Source organism: Spinacia oleracea, chromosome 6 (assembly GCF_020520425.1).
Source record: "Spinacia oleracea cultivar Varoflay chromosome 6, BTI_SOV_V1, whole genome shotgun sequence".
Classification (NCBI taxonomy): domain Eukaryota; kingdom Viridiplantae; phylum Streptophyta; class Magnoliopsida; order Caryophyllales; family Amaranthaceae; genus Spinacia; species Spinacia oleracea.
This window is the reverse complement of record NC_079492.1, coordinates 86,663,226-86,684,101: the sequence shown is the minus strand read 5'-3', so window position 1 is coordinate 86,684,101 and position 20,876 is coordinate 86,663,226. Positions and strand designations below refer to the sequence as shown.

At 38.3% G+C, this 20,876-nt stretch overlaps 1 non-coding gene across 1 annotated transcript; it reads right to left on the bottom strand.

Moving 5' to 3' along the window:
- Positions 1 to 8,964: 8,964 nt before the first annotated feature.
- On the bottom strand, positions 8,965 to 9,071 carry LOC130464640 (small nucleolar RNA R71). Its single transcript, XR_008925010.1, has one exon. It is a non-coding gene; the product is annotated as a small nucleolar RNA R71 (small nucleolar RNA).
- Between the last annotated feature and the right edge of the window lie 11,805 nt (positions 9,072 to 20,876).

Sequence of the window (20,876 nt, the reverse complement as noted above, 5' to 3'; positions counted from 1 at the left end):
ACTGAGAAAAAGAGAAAAATTTATTGTCAAAGTGGAAAGAGATTAAATGACCAAATGAATTTAATTGGTTAAAATAATCATTGGACACAAATTTTGACAGAATATTAAATCATTTATGTGATAATATAAAAGGAAATGTAAAGAATATTTTGGAACACCCAAAAAGGAAAACATAAAGAATAAAAAGAGACGGATAGAGTACTACTATTAGAATAAATGAAAGAGAGAGAAATGAATAAAGAAAGAAAGGGGATATATTTTATTAAAAAAAAATTATAAAATAAGGTGGGTGAATAAATTGGGGAGTGTGATGAATTAAATAGGGTGAGTGGAGAAATCAATGAGAATAATTGGGTAGGAATAAATATAAGATATGGTAGGAAATTAAATTGTAGAATGAAAGTATTTGGAAAAAAAAATTGCCGTAAAAAGGAAAAGATTCACAATAGGAAGAATAAAAATGAACGCCAATTCGAAAAATGGGAAGAACTTTTAAGAACGGAGGGACTACTTTTTTAGCTCGTGCAGTGTTACATGTATTTTACAACTATGTTCATATAAATTTGATATCCGAAAACCAATTTATTCAACACTTGTCTGAATGTGACCTGATTCAAGGCAATAAAAGTAATAATAGTGTCTTTTTTACAAAGTTAGAGTAACAAATATGTTGATAAAAAGTTGAACGGGATGAATCGAGGTATGAATACAAAGAGTTTTTTGATTAAAATTTAATTAAAACGTGCCAATTAATATCTTTATTTAAAAAAATAAAAATGTGAAATAATGTAAACTTTTTAACAGGAGACAAATGACATATAGATTTTCGTGTTTTGAAATACTAGGAATCGGATCGCGCGCTATGCCAAATAAAACGATGAATCTAGTTTATGGAAAAGAGTGCCAACAATGTATATGTCTAGGATAGAGTGAATTCGACCTTGTAGTACATAATGTCGGCAATTACGTAAAAGTGAAAGTGTATTATCTTTTGAACATGAGATTGTGTTAAAACCAACTAAATAAAATTGTATATACAACAAACAAATACGTAGTAGGTCATAAAATGTTCATCCCTTAGCTTCAAAGAGATTGATATATAGACTGGTTAATAACAAAACTCAATCAAGAGAAACCATGTCATATCCTTCCACTGCCTGTAATAAATTTCTGAATGTATACAAGCAATATGTTAAAGGCATGATGCATAAGAAATATATAAAGAAACAATTGAAATATAAAACATAAGATGATAAGACTAAATTTTAAATATAAAACTAAATAGCATAAATTTATATATCCTGGAGAAAAAAATATCATAGTAATGAAGTTCTTAAACTAGTAATTCCTTTGCTCCTATGATATCACCCAAAACATGTAGAAGTACTCTATACTTGTTAAGAAATGAAATGATCTACGTGATGATTGACTCCTTGAATCGTTTCTTGTCAATCCAAAGCTTCAATCTTTAACATGTAGGATAGTAATCAAGTTGAGAGACGCTTACATTTTTGGCAACGAAAAGAACGATAAATAGAGCAAGTGCTAAACATCCTGCAACTATTATTGGTGATGAGCGGCATTTATGTCGCTCTTAGCTTAGGATTTTAGGTCATTTTATTAGCATTTTATTATTATTTTTTCTTGGTTTTATCGTTTTTAGTTCGTTTATCGCATTTTTGCATTAATCATAACATTTTCTCGTCTTGCGCATGTTTTAGTCGTTTTTGCTCTAATCGTGCCTTTTGTGCGCATTCTCATTGCGTAAGAGTCCTTTTGAGTACTAAAGTATTATTAATGTGTCATTACGCTTGTCGACGAGTATTATGTTTTACGGTTTGTAAAAATGTTAAACGAATTAATAATTTGATTTTCGATTTTTAATAACGTGCTTTACGATTTACTAATGCTATACGATTCATTTGCGATGTGCTAGGAGAAGAAACTAACACGCATACGATGCCCACAACTAGGCAGCAACACGCAAGGTTACAACAGCTCCAAAGTCCAGCAGCAAGAGCACACGAGCAGCAGCCATATCCATGGCACACACACGACCAACAGCTGCTGTACACAAGCAGACCACCAACAGTTGTGCACGAGCCTTTGTAGCAGCCTCTTGTGCTCTCCAACGAGCTCCCTTGCAGTCCCTTGTAGCAGCTACAGCCCTGCAGTTTCACACGCAAGCAGCCACTCCAACTCATGCAAGAACAACAGCAACTTCGAGCAAGAACAACAGCAGTAGCGCGCATCAGAACAGCAGCAACAACAGCCGTGCGAACACACGGATTTTCTGTGCGAGCACACAGATTTTCTGTTCGAGCACACGAATCAGCTAAAACAGACCAGGAACTCATCGTGTTTGTGTGCGAACGAACGGGAATGCTGTGCGGTCGCACGGCGTCGCGGAACTGCTATTATAAAAGGGAATGCGCAGCATTGTTTCAAGCACGTAGTTAGTTAGTTTTCATTTTTAGATTTTCATAATTAGAATTCTAGAGAGAGAATTAGATTAGGGCTTAGATTAAAGGTTAGGATTCTTAGCTTCAAATTCTTCAATTCTTAGTTGATTCAAACATTAAATTTCAGATTTCTCTTATCTTTCATTTGAGTTTTGTTCTTCAATTGTGTTCTTCAATTGTGTTCTTCAATTTTGATGCAGTTTCAACAATTCAAGGTATAATTCTTAATTTTCTCTTTGGTTTCTTCTTTTATTCTTTAAATGCTTCATTAATTTTGTTTAAGCTTTGATTTCATTGTTGAATCTTAGATTTAGTTTCATATTTTGAATTTTCTTGATTTTTCCCCCTATTTTGATATTTGAATTTTCTGAATTTTGTTGATTCAATTAGTTTCATTAATTCAATTAGATCTTGTTCTGTTCACCTTATTTCTACTTATTTCAGGAAAATAAATTCAGATAAGTTCAGTTAAGTTCAGATAAGTTCAGATAAGATAAGTTCAGGAAAAATAAGGGTTGGCCAAGTACAATTTATAACTAAAATAAGTTTTGATAAGTTCTAATAAGTTCAGATAAGTTCAGATAAGATAAGTTCAGGAAAAATAAGTGAAAATCAGGTGAATAGAACGCATCCTTAGTTTCATGATTAGGATTAGTTTTAGTTTAATCTTAGTCATAATCATGCCTATTGAATAGTTCATAGTCTAGAGATTAGGGGTGAGGCTTGGGAATGAATTTGGGGGAAATTGAAGGGAAACTCATGTTGATGTTGTAATTAAACTTTGATTTGATGCTTAGAATTTCCATGACTAGTTGAATTGGTAGTTGAAAACGCTAGTTCTACTAGGATTGATTGGAGAGCTTCATGTTAATTTGGCAAGAGATTTTGAATTAGGATGTTGCATGTGAAGAGTTGATTTCAATTGCTAGTTATTTAGTCTTAGGATCATGCGAGAGCTCTTCCTAGATTAGAGAACTAAGCGCGTTCTATCCGAGAGGTGGTGAGCGCGTCATTCGTTGCTTTTCCTCTAATTGTCAAGTCTTTTCATAATCAATGTGTGTTGACCTTTGCATTTTTGATCTTCGGAACCCCAAATTCAACTTCCATTGCCGATTCCCGAAATCTCTAGAATTTCTTTACTTGTTCATATTTCATACTTTTCTTGCTTTCAATAGATTCATACTTACACAAATCCTTTTTATTCGAATTAGCTTTTGAACACATTAGATTGAAAACTCAAACATAACCATTCTCATGGGACGATCCCTATGCTTGCCGCTATAGTTAATATAGCCGGTTAGTTAGGAGTTTATAAATTTTGTTTGATTGAGCGGTATCCGTCAACGACCGGAAATTGGCTCATCAAAATGGCGCCGTTGCCGGGGAATGGCATCATTGTTTGATTTTTCTCTCTAGTTCACTAGTCTAGTTCATTTTTCTTTTTCTTTAGTTTTCAAATAAAATAAAAAATATGTCAAGAGTGTTCTCAATTCCTCAAGTTGTTCATGAACCATTTTGGATGTATTATAATAGAGTAAATGCGGTGATTGAATATCGTCGCACCCATGGAACTCTTAATGGTTTAACGGCATGGGACACTTGTAATGCTATATATAATGGAGTGAATAGGGAAACATTCGATCCAATTGTAATGGAGAGCTTCAAAACATGCATTGGAGAGATGCCATGCCTTTCTTTTTGTGGTTTGCTAGAGTTCAATATTTTGACTCTCATGCTTATTCTCATGATTTTTCGCATCCTTGCATGAATGTCAATGATTTCCCTCATGTTTCTAATGTTAATGCTCATGAGCTTGATGACAACCATTCTCCCCATGTTGATTCTCAAACCTCCTCGCATTGTGAATTTTCAAAATCTTGTCCGTGTTGCAAATTTATTGATGATGGGATGATGATGATTATAATTCATATTATGCAAAGGATGATAATCAATTTAGTTAAGGGAATGATGTTGAAAAGGGTGAGGTATTGAACTTAGAGGTAGTTCCTCTTTCTCCCACCTCCCCTCCCTTGAGCGAAAGTGACTCTCACCCCCATTGATGATTGCCCATTGGATTTTGAGAATGATTCGATTCATTTGGGATGTGATAGTTCTATTGAGGATGTCATTGAGTGTGAAGCACCTAATTTGGTGGTTTTTGATGAATCTGAGAATAGTAATGAAGTTGATGATGTGAATTTGATTGATAGATCCCTTGTTGAGATTTCTTGTACTCCTTGTGATGTGAGTGAAGTTGTTTGTGAAACTTGTGTTCCCACTCCCTTCCCTCATACCCCTTTCCAAATCAAGAAACTCGAGATTTATCCTTCCTTTCCCATCTCACTTCCTTATTTTCTCCGAGCCCCACCACTTGAGGATTCTCCACCCTCCATTCACCCCCATGTGCCCCATTTTCCCCATCTTGAGGAATTAAGTTCTCTTGTCACCCAAAAAGAGTCCGTCGAGGAGCATGAGTCTTCTCTTTTCCCTTTTTCTCTTTCTCCTTTTGATTCTTCTTCTTATTTTCTTACTTTTCCTTTTGATTTTTCTTATTCTTGGCACCCCACCCCCATAGGCATAGAGTTGCATTTTACTTTGTGCATGCTTCTCATTTGACTCTTGCCTACTTGTTATTCTTGGATATGTTTTCCAATGCATTTGACAAACTATTGCGATCGTTGTCGGGGTACTTACTAGAGGTAAATTCGTCAAGCTAATGACGTAAAAAGAGCGCTTCTCGGGAGGCAATCCATGGGTTTTGGCCATTTAGCCCATGTATACTAATTTTTCTTGATTTTTTTTAGTGTTTGTGCCTCAAGCTTTCTTGATGTGGAAGTCTTTAAATCTACCTTTGCCATGTCCGGCTATTCTTATTGGTGAGTTCGTTCGTTATTACGGTTCTTTGCGGGACTTGCTCCCACGACATCTCCGGTAGTATCCTTCTAACTCACATGCATTCTTTGGGATCGGGCATTATTCATGTGGGGCATTGGTTGGATGGATAGCTGTGCCCCTCCTAGTTCCGTTTTAGGCCTTGAGGACATGACCTAATTCAAGCTTGGGGGGAGATTTTATTGTTTGGATTGCTACTTTGATCTCCATGTGATGGATTGCTTGATTTTGTGAATATTTTGGATTTTGTGCATATTTCTTGATTAGTGTCATTGATTTTCCTTATTTTCCTTATTTTCCTTATTTTCTTTTCTATTTCTTTTTCTTTCTTTTTCCTATTTCGATCTTAGTCAAGGCAAGTTTTTCTAGTTTTTAGGATTTATTCTTGATTCGGGCATAATAAAAATGGAACTTGTAGAATAGAATACTTTTATTCCTAATTGGTAGACGTGTGCACGGTTTTCAATGTCTTGGTTCGAGTCTAGGATTTGGGTGTTAAGGTGGTCGGATAGAACTTTGGGTAGCATGAGCCTTGAACCCTTTGTTTGTGGTAAGACGGTGTCGTTCTCTCTAGTGACTTGAAGCCGGAGAGGATAGTATTTGCTCCCATTTGTGAGGATCATGTTCATTTTAGCCCAAACACAAGTTTACATATATGGAGTGGCATGGATCCTTGGTATTGACTATCCTATATCCCGAATTTTACTTGTTCCTTCTCGAGACCGCGACCGAACTACTTTTGGGGAAAATAAAGGCATTTCTTTCGGTGACTATTTTTCTTTTGTAGATTAGGAAGCCGATTAGCCTTTGTTTTATTTTCACCCTTAGAAGTGATAGTGAATCTTTGTGTTATTGTGCTTGATGTTTTGAATGATTATGCCAATGATGAGGAATGATTGTTGTTGGTTGGAATGGCAAGTTTTGGAAATGTGATGTATATAGTGAATAAAAAAGCAAAAAGAGAAAGGAAAATTTTGAAAAAGCCAAAAATAGAGAAAAACAAGGCAACGAGATAAGTTTCATTTGAAACGCTAAAAAAGAGAAAATCAAATCAAGAAAAGTTCAAACAAGAGTTTTAGTTTAGTTTTGTTGTTGAATAAACTTGGGGGTATCCCAAATAAGTGGAATGCGTTTGTTGTGGTTCTATTTTCTTGAGTAAAGTTCATTTTTGTGCTTCACTTTAGGATTGAGCACCAATTTCCTAATTTGTTCCACACCCTACCCCTAGCCTTTGCGCTACACCATAAAGCCCTCTTGACCCTTTTGAGTTGAGTCATTTTCGGTGGAGGGAGGAATCGGTCAAATTTATGGAATGGGATTGTCATGCTAAGATGTCGAGTAACCTTCTCTCGTCTCTTGCAATTCTTGTCTTTCCGGCACCTTCGCGGCGTCACGAGAAGCTATCTTTGAGGGTGAATAGGATCTAGAGATTTGACGCGGTAAGACCGGTTGGAGGGGGATAGGCAAGTGCAAACCCTTAGTTCTTGATATGTTAATATTTTATAGTGTTTTTACCCCCGTCCCTTAGCACTTTTGATCTCAAATGAGCTCTTCGGAGCGATTTTTAGTACTAATGTGCTCCTTGTAGTGTGTTTGTAGCTTCAGGTTCATCAGTGTAGGAATTAGCATATTTTTGTGCATTTCCTACTCATTTGAATCAATACAATAGATTATGTACTTTCGAGAGCACAAACATTAAGTTGGAAGAGTTTTGAAGCAAAGCGAATAACGAAAGAAGTAGAAAAATGACTAAAGTCCACTATTTTAATCATAACTCAAGTTCTACAACTCCAAATGAAGTAATTCCAATTGGGTTGGATTTTAGACTTCAATAGTTTTCCAACAAGTGGTTACTCGCCTGATTCCGACGAATAACAAAGGAGATATGGCGTTTTGAAGATAGAAGATCGTGCAGTTTCAACACGCGCCCGATCGGGGGGGCTTCGCCCGATCCGGATCGGGCGGTCATTCTGGGCGCTGTTCTAGGAGTTTTGCAACCGCCCGATCGGGCGGAATGTCGCCCGATCGGGCCGCTTGTCAAGAAGAATGCCCGATCGGGCGACGCCAACCCCTGCTGCTTTTTCGCGAGTTTTTATTTCCGGTTTTGGGCTATATTTTGGGCAAAACTATAAATACTAGCCCCTTTTATTTTTAGTGACATCTTTCATTCTAGTATGAAGGACTTAGTTTATTTTCCTAAGCTTAGTTTTATTATCTCTAAATTTGTTCCAAGACTTAGTTTTAATTTCAATCAAAAATTCAAGCTTTATTATTTCGTTGTTCTTCAATTAGGTATTGCTTCTTACTTTCATTTATTGTTTTGCTTTAATCATGTTTTCAATCATATTAATTGCTTTTCTTATTGGTAATATGTGTTAGTAGTCTAATTTCTAGGGTTTGGGGATCCATGAATAATTATGAAGGGATGATTGAATATTGTTGATTGTTGGTATTGTAATTGATTCCTATTGATTGGTTTATTCTACTATGCGATTAGATTTGCGCAGGTTTAATTGTGATAGTCTAGCAATATCAAGTTAAGATTCGAGAGATGAAATTTGATGTTTAGGCTTGTGTCAATAGGTGGAATTAGGATTAATACGTAGCGAGAGCCCGTTAATTCTAAGTCTATGATTAGTATCGATTCGAGAGAGCATGCTAGTCTAATTAATTACTTTATTGATTATTGTCGATTGTTTATCATCCTGGATTGCTATTCGTTGGTGAACCTATGCCCTAGATTCTTTAATATCTGAATTCTCATTCGTTTAATTATTGTCGTAGCTTTAGTACACAAATCAACCAACTTTCCTGTTCCCAATAGTCTAGATTTTATTCTTAGTAATAGAAAGAACACTGTTTCCCTGTGGATTCGATCCTGACTTCCCTTGCTACCTAGCTAGTGGACTTAGGTTTATTTTTGATAAGGTGATACGACTTTAGCCTGTTAAATTTTGGCGCCGTTGCCGGGGAAAGGTTATTTCTAAATTATTTTTTGTTACTTCTAAGGAACTCCCGTTCCTTGATATCGGATCTCACGACTGTTTTCTAGTTTTGCCTGTTTATGCCCAGGACTGTCCATACCAGCGATCTGACTTCGTTCGATCCTGAACCTGAACGGACCTTACGTAGACGGCGTAGATTCGTTGAACAGTTGAGAGACTATTCGGACTCTGAATCTGACCATATGAGTGGCAATCTATTCCATACAGATTCAGAGATGGGTGACGAAACACCACCTAAGCCAAGGCTTACAGACTATTCTAAGCCAAGTCTGTTTGTGCTTCCCAAGGCGATCATGCCTTCTGTTGCGGTCGAGAACTTCAAGATCGAACCCAAGTTGATAAATATGATTGAGAGACACCAATTCGGTAGGGAAAAGGGTGAAGACCCTAATCTCCATATTCAGTCTTTCATTCAATATTGCGCTACTGTTAAGCAGAAGAATCTAACACCAAAGCAGACTATGGAGATGCTCTTTCCATTTTCATTGAGTGGGAAGGCAAAGCTATGGATTAATGGGCTCAACCGAGCAGCTATGAAAATCACCGATTGGGATTCTTTGGCTCTTGCTTTCTATGTGAAATACTTCCCACCTGAGAAGACGGCTTGTCTGAGGGGTGAGATAATTTCCATTACCCAACGGGCAGACGAGAGCATGTTTGAAGCCTGGGAAAGGTTCAAGGATCTGCAGAGAGAGTGCCCACACCACGGTTTGAGTGACTGGTTCTTAATCCAACAATTTTACAATGGTCTGGGTAACGAGTCTAGATTTATTTTGGATTCAGCTGCCAGTGGGAGATTCATGCAACTTGAGGTGCCTAGAGCTTTGGAGGTGATTGAGGAGATGACCATTCATAGTGCCCAATATGGGAATCCTAGAGGTTTTGCCGACCGGGGTGTTAAGCATTAGATGAACTTTATTGAACAACTTACTGCTCAGCTAACTGCCCTACATCATAAACTTGATAATATGCAAATTGCATCTTCTCAGTCCGCCCAACATGCTAGTGTCGCTGCAATGAGTGCCCAATTTGTCAATGTCTGTGATAATTGTGGGGTGCAAGGTCATTATGCACAGGAATGTAGGAGCTCTATCGAACAATGCAATGCATTCCAGTCCTACAAGCAGAATAATCCGTACTCAAACTCTTACAATGAGGGGTATAAAAATAACCCCTGCTATCATATAGGAGTACTAATGTCCAGAACCCCCACCAGATTCAACATCCTCCACCACCACAATAACCCTACCAACCACCACCACAACAATCATACCAACCGCGGAGTAACTACAACCAACAGTCTAGTGGACCACCTGGGTTCCCTAGACAAAACACATCCCCTCCACCACCACAACCTCAACCCACACAGTCTGATCCTATGCTTGTAGAGATGAGGAATATGATGTTGCATTTGCAGAATTCTCTGAGCGAAAAGGATGCCAAAATTGCTGGTCTTACTGCCCATAACAAGATCATTGATACACAGTTGGCACAAATGGCTACTACTCTTACAGGGAGACCCCACGGTCATCTCCCTTCACAGCCCGAGAACAGAGAGTCTGTAAATGCTGTCACTTTCCGGAGTGGATATGAGTATGATGGGCCGCCTATGACTATTGAAGGAGATGTTGAAGCGTCTGTCAGTGATGCTGTGCCAGAAGAAGGTGAGAAGGTGGTCAAGGAGAAGGAAGCTAGCACAAGGGTTGAGAAGAAGGTTGAGATACAAGTCCCACCTATCAAACTTCCTTTCCCTCACCGTCAGCTTAAGAACAAGTTAGACAAGCAGTTTGCTAAGTTCTTAGAAGTGGTAAAGAATTTGCAGGTAATAGTCCCTTTCACTGAATTAATTACTCAAGTACATGCATATGCTAAATACATGAAAGACATCTTGACTAGGAAGAGAGAATTCAGTGAGGTGGAGACTGTTGCATTTCCTGAAGAGTGCAGTGCCTCACTACAAAATAAGTCTCCATCCAAGTTGAAAGACCCTGGGAGTTTCTCTATCCCATGTAACATTGGCAATCTTTTTATTGACAAAGCTTTATGTGATTTAGGTGCCAGTGTTAGTGTCATGCCCCTGTCTGTCTGTACTAAATTGAACATGGGTAATTTAAAAGTCACCAACATAACTCTGCAAATGGTTGATCGATCTGTGAAATACCCCTAGGTGTTCTAGAAGATGTGCCTGTTAGAGTAGGTAAATTTTTTATTCCTGTTGACTTTGTTGTGTTGGACATGGAAGAGGACAGACAGATTCCCATTATTTTAGGTCGACCCTTCTTACACACTGCAGGGGCAATCATTGATGTCAAAAATGGCAAGCTGAATTTAAATGTGGGGGATGACAAAGTTACTTTCAATTTAACCCATGTTTCTAAGAGTCCCATGATAGAGGAGTCATGTTGTGGTGTAAATGTGTCTAATAATTATTTTAATGATAAATTGGCTCACACTCACTCTAACAACTCTTCGGAGAAAGCACGTGTTTCGAATTGCTTTGCAGGTGGAGGTGACCGGAGTATCAACTCTTTGGCATGGGTTCAAAAGGGGGTACGACTTGATGACTCTGTGATCCAAAAGGCCGAAGGTTCTGTCAACGCTGGGCACCGTATTCATGATCGGGGTCGTGATCTGTCATTTTTCGCGCCACATAGCTCATCCTAGGCAACTGATTTGACACCAGATGGCACCATCTTTGGTGCCCCCATTCGATGAGTTGTCGTGGCTCTCATCCCCTTCCTTTCGTTTTCTGCGCATAAACTGGGATTGTGTAATGGGGACATTGCATCAATCTAATCGGGGGATGAGTACTTCACTATCCATTTATCGCTTTTAGTAGTGTACTTTTTCATTTTTTTTCCTTTTGTGTGTTTTCAGTTAATTCTTTTTGTTGGTGTGTGTTTTTAGTATAACTTTTGGTATTGGAGAGGTGAGAAGAGGGTATTTTACTGTTTGGGCATTTAGTGGTGTGCAGGCCTAAAGCTCCAAGTTCGAAAAGGTGGAATTAAAGCTGAAACGGAGTAGCCTGCAATTTGCCCGATCCGGATCGGGCGAGGTGCGCCCGATCGGGTGCGTGTCGACACAAGGAAAATAATTGAAAATCGCCCGAACGGGCGATGGTTGCCTGATCGACTCGATTGGCGAGTAGGATGCTCGATCGGGCGACAGTCCGCCCGATCGGGCGGTGTGCGATAATGTCACTTTGAGGTCAGAGGCTGAAGTTTAGGCTGAAAGGGAGAATCTGGCAGAAAATTGCAGGCGCCTGATCCGGATCGATCGGACGAGGTGTGCCCGATCGGGCGCGCATCGAAGGAAACTGGAGCATTTTATTTTGCCCGATCGGGCGAGATGCTGCCCGATCAGGTGACGCGCGATTCTGTCGAATTAAACCACGGATTCCTCCTTTCTTTCATTATCATCTTCTTCTTCAACTTCTTTTCTCTCTCTTCCTCCATTAAACCCCAACCTCAAAAATCTTCCAACCCTCATATCTCACTCAATTCTTCACCAAATTCAACAAACCATACATCAAAATCTTCCTCTCATCATTCTCTACAACCTCCACCTAATTAATTTCAGATTCTTCCACTCTCCACAAAATCCCCAAATTCCACCAAAAACCCCAAAAACCTTAAAAACTTAGATTTTCAACAATGGCTAGCCGTCCTAAAAGGAATTGCACCATCCAAGGAAGGAACCAACACGAGGCTTCTACAATTCGAGCTCGTGAGCCGACACCACCACCGCCGCCGCCCTAGTTCGAAGCTGACCGGAATTTTCAGGAAATTATCTTTACTACGGAGTGGCAACGGGATTGGTTCGTCCACCTCAAAAAGAGGGAGGTAATTCCTACCCGTTTTATCTGTCAAAAATCATTACATGATATGGGTATTGAACAGGATGTCAAACGAGTTTTTTATGGTGTTGGTACGAAGAATATGTATAGCATGTTGCGTCTTAATTTTAGGCGATTGACTTTGGAGTTTTTGAGTTCTTTGCATTTGCGTAAAAATGGTTATAGGGATGTGTCTTCGGTTCATTTTCGTTTGATGAACCGTGATGTACATTTGGGTATTGAGGACTTTGGTAGGATTTTTGGGTTGTCCACTACCCCTAGTAGGAAGCCTGGTAATGCCCATAACAATAGTGTAATGTGAGGAAAGCTGACCGGAAATAGTGATCCCGGTAGTAGGAAACACTTGCATGCTTCTAGGATTCAACACCCTGTCCCCATTGTATTTTACAGGTTTCTGGGGTTCACCATTTTTGGAAGGGAGGAGAATCAGAATGTTAGGAGTACGGAGTTAGAGATTTTGGGTGGGTATGTGTTGGAAGGAGAGGATAGGTACGTGATGAACTTGGCCCACCATATGGCTTCCCACCTTTACTCGATAGCCACTAGCTTGCACACCACCCGCATCACCATTGGTGGGTTGATCACCCACATTGCTATGGCTACGGTGAACTTTCTAGAGGCCAACCAGATACCGGTTCTGGGTAACAACTTGCTAGATTTGGCCTATTTGCCGGGCTTCGCCGCTTGCAGAGCGAGCATGGGTTATTTCGCCCGGGTGCCATGTTTTGGATGTTTGAGGGAAACAGGCTTTTCACCTTGCCTGACCCTCAGGGCCGCACCCGTTTTAGACCCGGCCAGGCTCATTATTTGTATGTTGGGATTGAACAAGAGCAAGAGCCTGTCAAATTTTGGCGCCATTGCCGGGGAAACGGTTTAATTTTCTGCTATTAATTTTATGATCTAGATTATTTTCTTGAGTCTCATAGAACTTCTAGTTCTTTGAGACCATGTATATATTTTATTTGCTTTAGTTAATTTTTTAAATTTTTTTTTTAACTTTAATTTTTTTTTAACTTTTTTTTTCCCTTGAAAAAATGGATTATTATTCTTTCCCTCAATTTGTAAATGAGCCTTTTTTGGTGTATTTCGATAGGCTAAATGATTTTATTGGTTACCACAATCTTAATCTTTAGGATTCTTGTGGTTTTGCTTATGGTGGTTTAAATGAGTATACAAGGAATGTGATAGAAAGTAGATTTAATGGTGATTTTCGAGCCTTGTCTTTGGATGATATGTGGGATTACTATATGTGGTTCGCAAGAAATTTGTATGAGCGTGAAATGGCCATTAATGTTACATGTGCTAATCCAAATTATGAGCATAATCTACATGTTTCTACCCCTCTCCCTTGAATGCTTGTTATAATGAGGTGCATTCTAATGTTTATGATAATCGTGTCTATTCTAATGACTTATCTAACCCTTGCATGGATATCAATGTTTTGCCTCATGATTCCACTGTTGCTTCTCCCGAGTATTATTGTGAACCCTTGCCTAATCCTGTTCAACCCGAATCAGAAAGCAGAGATAGCTTCTTAGAGGAATTAAGAAGATTAAACTCTGAGATTGAGATTGAGATTCAGTGTACTAGATCTTAAGAGGCTACTGATGAGATTATTAAAGCTAGTAAGGCTACTCTTGAGAGATTTAGAAAAGTTCAAGAAATTATTTGAAAATAATGATTCGAGTTGTGTTGGGGATGGGGGTCAACTGAGTGAACCCATAGGCAACCAAGAGTGGGAGGAACTTATAATAGAGGTTGAGGATGAGTTGGAGGATGATGATGTGACTGTTGGATCAATGGATGAAGGATTTGTTGAAACTTAAAAGCCATATGTTATAGAGCAAGTCCATGAAGAAGTTGAAGTTGATAAAACCCTTGTTGTTGTGTCAACCCCTACCCCTCATATTCCAAGTCCAAGAAGGGTTATTCTTAGCCCCGTTTACACCGTCTAACTCCCCTTCTCTTTCCCCATAAAACCTTTGCTTGAGGATCTTCCTCCTTCCCACGAAAATCAAAAGCACAATGACCCAATAGAGTATGTTCCTCTTTGTGAATCTTTTGCATGTACTTACAATACTTACAAAGAAGAGGTGGATGCTTTGCAGAGATCTCTATATGGTGAAGAGCCTGTCCACCATAAATTCCAAAACACAGAGAGAGTTATTTCATTGATCATTGAGGTTGAAGAATCAATAGTCCGCAAAAACAACTTCCATAAGGAGAGTATGCCTACTTTCTCTTTTCCTTCCTTTTCTTATTCTTCTTTTATTATTGTTTTTTCTTTTTGTTCTTCTTCCTTTAGGAATCCTACTCCTTACCGGCATAGAGCTCATTTGGACTTTATGCAAATGTTGTTGTTGATTATCGTGCATGTCTTGTTGCACGAAAGATGGGCGAGTGCGCATGACAAGCTTCTACGCTCGTTGGTTGGTTATTTACTAACCAATCGCTTTGCGGGAGGCACATAAGAGTTGGAGCCGGAGGGGTTCATTGAAGATTGAGACCCTCGATCTCCACTCCTTCAAGCACTGAGGACATTGCTGAGTTTGGCTTGGGGGAGGTATGTGTTATTTCTTTCTAGAGTAGCTTATCGCTTTTGAAAAAAAAAGAACAAAAATACGTTCCGATGAATATAAATCATGCTTCCCTGTGCCCCATGATTGAAATGTTTTGATTCTTGGTTTTTGATGACGAGCATTGTTGATATGTTGGCCATGATTTAATATTCGACTATTTTGGTGCCTTTGCATGAGTTAACTTTGACCAACTATTTGTAAACTTGGTGCTTGGCTAGTTGATTTGGTTAGGAATGTGTGATAGCTTCCTGGTGTATCATTGATTTTGAGTATTGATTTACAACTGTTAGTAATGTTTTATGACTCGTATACATGCACATTGAGGAGGATGAAGGCGTTTTTCTATTTAGGTAGCCTTCAGATGAAATTAGACACATTTGTTCCCTCTTTTCTGCCCATGTTGTTGCTTGTGCCCCTTTATTCGGTGACTAGCCATATTACAAGCCCATGAAATCCCCATTGGTTACTAGTCCCAAGCCTAACTTGGGGGAGCTAATAGTAAGTGAGGTGAGGGAGTTGTAGTGTGCTACATTTTGAGCACAAAGTGAGTGTTGAAAAGGAAATAAGGGAGTTCTTCTTATCCTGTTTGTGGTTTGAAAAAGGAGAAAAAAATTAATGAAGAGTGAAAGAGATGAGAAGAGTAGAAAATGTGAAGGTTTCCAAAAGAAAAAAAAATTGAAATTGAGCAAAAAAGAGAAATTCATTTGTTTTAGAAAAATTCAAAGCATTGTGTCATTCAAGTATTGTAATTCCTTCTTATTATGAGTGATTGGTTTTATAGATGAAAAAGGCAAGAAAGTATGGTGTAGTTCATTTGTTGTTTATCATGTGTTGAGTGGGAGAGTTGTGGTCATCACTTGTGATTGATCATGGGTTTTACTAGGATTTATGCTCCCCAAAGCCAAGGCTTTAAGCTCACATTTTACCCAAATTTACCGCACCCTTACCTATGCATAGCATTACAAGCTTTGAAGTCCTTCTGACCTTTGTGCATAGAGTCATATTAATGTGAAAGTAGTTGTTTATCAATGCAAGTTATGACATGACATATTCCGAGTCGACTATTAGGTTGAGTTCATGTTCTTTCAAACACACGAGTGTTGCGAGTTTGGGAGGGCATTGTTCACATACATATTGGGAGGAGAGAGAACGGGTACATCTTTTACCCGCCATATAAATGAGTGAAGAGTGTGTGAGCACTAGTCTTAAATTCCATTGTGCACTTGTGGTTCGCTCTGCGTGACGATTGTTAGGGAGAATTTGTGGTCGAATGGATTTGATTGGTTGGCATTATGCATGCTTGTTGAATTTTACCTTGAATCGTATCCATTGTTTTAAGATGTGTTTGGGGTGAAGTTGATTTATGTATTCATCGATGATTTCTTTGCTTAGGGACAAGCAAAGATCTAGCTTGGGGGAGTTTGATATATTCATATTTTATAGTGTTTTTACCCCCGTCCCTTAGTACTTTTTGATCTCAAATGAGCTCTTCGGAGCGATTTTCAGTATTAATGTGCTCCTTGTAGTGTGTTTGTAGTTTTAGGTTCATCATTGTAGGAATTAGCATATTTTTGTGCATTTCCTACTCATTTTAATCAATACAATAGATTATATACTTTCGAGAGCACAGACATTAAGTTGGAAGAGTTTTGAAGCAAAGCGAATAACGAAAGAAGTAGAAAAATGACTAAATTCCACTATTTTAATCATAACTCAAGTTCTACAACTCCAAATGAAGTAATTCCAATTGGGTTGGATTTTAGACTTCAATCGTTTTCCAACAAGTGGTTACTCGCCTAATTCCGACGAATAACGAAGGAGTTATGGCGTTTTGAAAATAGAGGATCGTGCAGTTTCAACACGCGCCCGATCGGGCGGGCTTCGCCCGATCCGAATCGGGCGGTCATTCTGGACGCTGTTCTGGGCATTTTGCAACCGCCCGATCGGGCCGCTTGTCGAGCAGAATGCCCGATCGGGCGACGCCAACCCCTGCTGCTTTTTTCGCGAGTTTTTATTTCCGATTTTGGGCTATATTTTGGGCAAAACTATAAATACTAGCCCCTTTTATTTTTAGTGACATCTTTCATTCTAGTATGAAGGACTTAGTTTATTTTCCTAAGCTTAGTTTTATTCTCTCTAAATTTTTTCCAAGACTTAGTTTTTATTTTCAATCAAAAATTCAATCTTTATTATTTCGTTGTTCTTCAATTAGGTATTGCATCTTACTTTAATTTATTGTTTTGCTTTAATCATGTTTTCAATCATATTAATTGCTTTGCTTATTGGTAATATGTGTGATTAGTCTAATTTCTAGGGTTTGGGGATCCATGAATAATTATGAAGGGATGATTAAATATTGTTGATTGTTGGTATGGTAATTGATTCCTATTGATTGGTTTATTCTACTATGCGATTAGATTTGCGCAGGTTTAATTGTGATAGCCTAGCAATATCAAGTTAAGATTCGAGAGATGCAATTTGATGTTTAGGCTTGTGTCAATAGGTGGAATTAGGATTAATACGTAGCGAGAGCCCGTTAATTCTAAGTCTATGATTAGTATCGATTCGAGAGAGCATGCTAGTCTAATTAATTACTTTATTGATTATTGTCGATTGTTTATCATCCTGGATTGCTATTTGTTGGTGAACCTATGCCCTAGATTCTTTAATATCTGAATTCTCATTCATTTAATTATTTTCGTAGCTTTAGTACACAAATCAACCAACTTTCCTGTTCCCAATAGTCTAGATTTTATTCTTAGTAATAGAAAAAACACTGTTTCCCCGTGGATTCGATTCTGACTTCCCTTGCTACCTAGCTAGTGGACTTAGGTTTATTTTTGATAAGGTGATACGACTTTAGCCTGCCAGTTCCCTATGCTTCACACTTTGAATCCTTCACTCGACTTAGGACATTGGTTAGCGTGCATTCGTTTATTGATTTAGTAATACTTGCATTCTTTTGTGCTCGTTCCATAATAACAGCCCGGTTCTTGAATCTTTTTGTAGTTTTTCCTTTTCTTTTCTTTTCTTTCATTTTCTTTTCTTTCATTTTCTTTTCTTTTCTTTGTTTTTGTTTTAGTTTATTTTCCTTTTAGGTATTGCCTTGATTCAATTTTTGGAAGAGTTATGGGTTGAACTCTTTTGAAACCCTTGCGAGATCCCACTCGTTCTCATGAGCGATTGTGGGGTTTAAAGAGCTTGTTGCATATGCTTAAATGCAACCGTGATTCCTACGAAAGTGAGTTCGTGTGCATTCTTGTAGTTCTTATTTTCGTAATTTTGATTTTTAATAAATAAGCTCATTCTTCTTCCCGTTTCTCATTCTAGCTTTGCTTGAGGACAAGCAAAGGTTTAGCTTGGGGGAGTTGATGAGCGGCATTTATGTCGCTCTTAGCTTAGGATTTTAGTTCATTTTATTTAGCATTTTATTTAGCATTTTATTATTATTTTTGCTTAGTTTTATCGTTTTTAGTTCGTTTATCGCATTTTTTCATTAATCATAACATTTTCTCGTCTTGCGCATGTTTTAGTCGTTTTTGCTCTAAACGTGCGTTTTGTACGCATTCTCATTGTGTAAGGGTCGTTTTGAGTATTAACGTATTATTAATGTGTCATTATGCTTGTCGACGAGTATTATGTTTTACGGTTTGTAAAAATGTTAAACGAATTCATAATTTGATTTTCGATTTTTAATAACGTGCTTTACGATTTACTAATGCTATACGATTCATTTGCGATGTGCTAGGCGAAGCAACTAACACGCATACGATGCCCACAACTAGGCAGCAACACGCAAGGTTACAACAGCCCCAAAGTCCAGCAGCAAGGGCGCACGATCAGCAGCCATATCCATGGCACACACACGACCAACATCTGTTGTACACAAGCAGGCCACCAACAGTTGTGCCCGAGCCTTTGTAGCAGCCTCTTGTGCTCTCCAACGAGCTCCCTTACAGTCCCTTGTAGCAGCTACAACCCTGCAGTGACACACGCAAGTAGCCACTCCTACTCATGCAAGAACAGCAGCAACTTCGAGCAAGAACAGCAGGAGTAGCGCGCATCAGAACAACAACCACAACAGCCGTGCGAACACACGGATTTTCTGTGCGAGCACATACTTCTGTGCGAGCACACGAATCAGCAAAAAAAGACCAGGAACTCAGTGTGTTTGTGTGCGAACGAACGAGAATGATGTGCGGTCGCACGGCGTCGCGGAACTGCTATTATAAAAGGGAATGCGCAGCATTGTTTCAAGCACGTAGTTAGTTAGTTTTCATTTTTATATTTTCATAATTAGATTTCAAGAGAGAGAATTAGATTAGAGGTTAGGATTAGGATTCTTAGCTTCAAATTCTTCAATTCTTAGTTGATTCAAACATTAAATTTCAGATTTCTCTTCTCTTTCATTTGAGTTTTGTTCTTCAATTGTGTTCTTCAATTTTGATGCAGTTTCAACAATTCAAGGTATAATTCTTAATTTTCTCTTTAATTTGTTATTTCATTATTTAAATGCTTCATTATTTTCGTTTAAGCTTTGATTTCATTGTTGAATCTTAGATTTAGTTTCGTATTTTGAATTTTCTTGATTTTTCCCCCAATTTTGATATTTGAATTTTCTGAATTTTGTTGATTCAATTAGTTTCATTAATTCAATTAGTTTCATGATTAGGATTAGTTTTAGTTTAATCTTAGTCATAATCATGCCTATTGAATAGTTCATAGTCTAGAGATTAGGGGTGAAGCTTGGGAATGAATTTGGGGGAAATGAAGGGAAACTCAGGTTTATGTTGTAATTAAACTTTGATTTGATGCTTAGAATTTCCATGACTAGTTGAATTGGTAGTTGCAAATGCTAGTTATACTAGGATTGATTGGAGTGCTTCATGTTAATTTGGCAAGAGATTGCGAATTAGGATGTTGCATGTGAAGAGTTGATTTCAATTGCTAGTTATTTAGTCTTAGGATCATGCGAGAGCTCTTCCTATATTAGAGAACTAAGCGCGTTCTACCCGAGAGGTGGTGAGCGCGTCATTCGTTGCTTTTCCTCTAATTGTCAAGTCTTTGCATAATCAATGTGTGTTGACCTTTGCATTTTTGATCTTCGGAACTCCAAATTCAACTTCCATTGCCGATTCCCGAAATCTCTAGAATTTCTTTACTTGTTCATATTTCATACTTTTCTTGCTTTCAATAGATTCATACTTACACAAATTCTTTTTCCATTCGAATTAGCTTTTAAACACATTAGATTGAAAACTCAAACATAACCATTCTCTTGGAACGAACCTTATGCTTGCCGCTATAGTTAATATAGCCGGTTAGCTATATGAATTGGCGTCAAAATATTTGTTGATGCAAGTATTAAAGCCGGAAATCGGCTCATCAATTGGCGTCAAAATATTTGTTGATGCAAGTATTAAAGCCATCAACCGGAAAAAAAAATTCAGACAACACATCATGTAAGAATAATAAAACTTCCCAAACAAATGAAATGAATGTCTAAGCGACCCAATTCCGTCCAAGGATCCAATATTAACCCAATTTAAAAGAATTAAAGATCACGACTTTATTTGGTTAATGAAGCAGTTTACAGGAGAAAAATGTGTAATTACATCCCGCAGGCAAGATAAACCAACAAAAGCCACCATGTGTAGTCGTCATGCCACCTTCATTTTCATGTACTTGCACCTAGGGGTGTGCATAACTTGATCGGGTTCTGAATTCGGTCTGGAACATGACCTTAATTGTCCGGTCCGGTCCAGGCCGGTAGATTCAGGACCGGACACCGGTCTTAAAAATTTTAAGATTCCGGATTCCGGACCGGTCAAAAACCGGAAAAACGATTTGGACCTGAAACTTGAGTTTTTTAAAATAATAACACAAGTTGAGAAGTAAAAAAACTCTACCAGACTTAGCCGCCACCATTACCCAAATAGTCATATTTTCTTTCTCCTCCCCCTTTCACTTACCCAGTTGTATCCTTCTCTCTCATTCTCTCTCATTCACCCCCATTCTCTATCCACAAATCCAAAATCAGCCATCCACGGTCAGTCACAACGGCCCACAAGATCGCCGATAC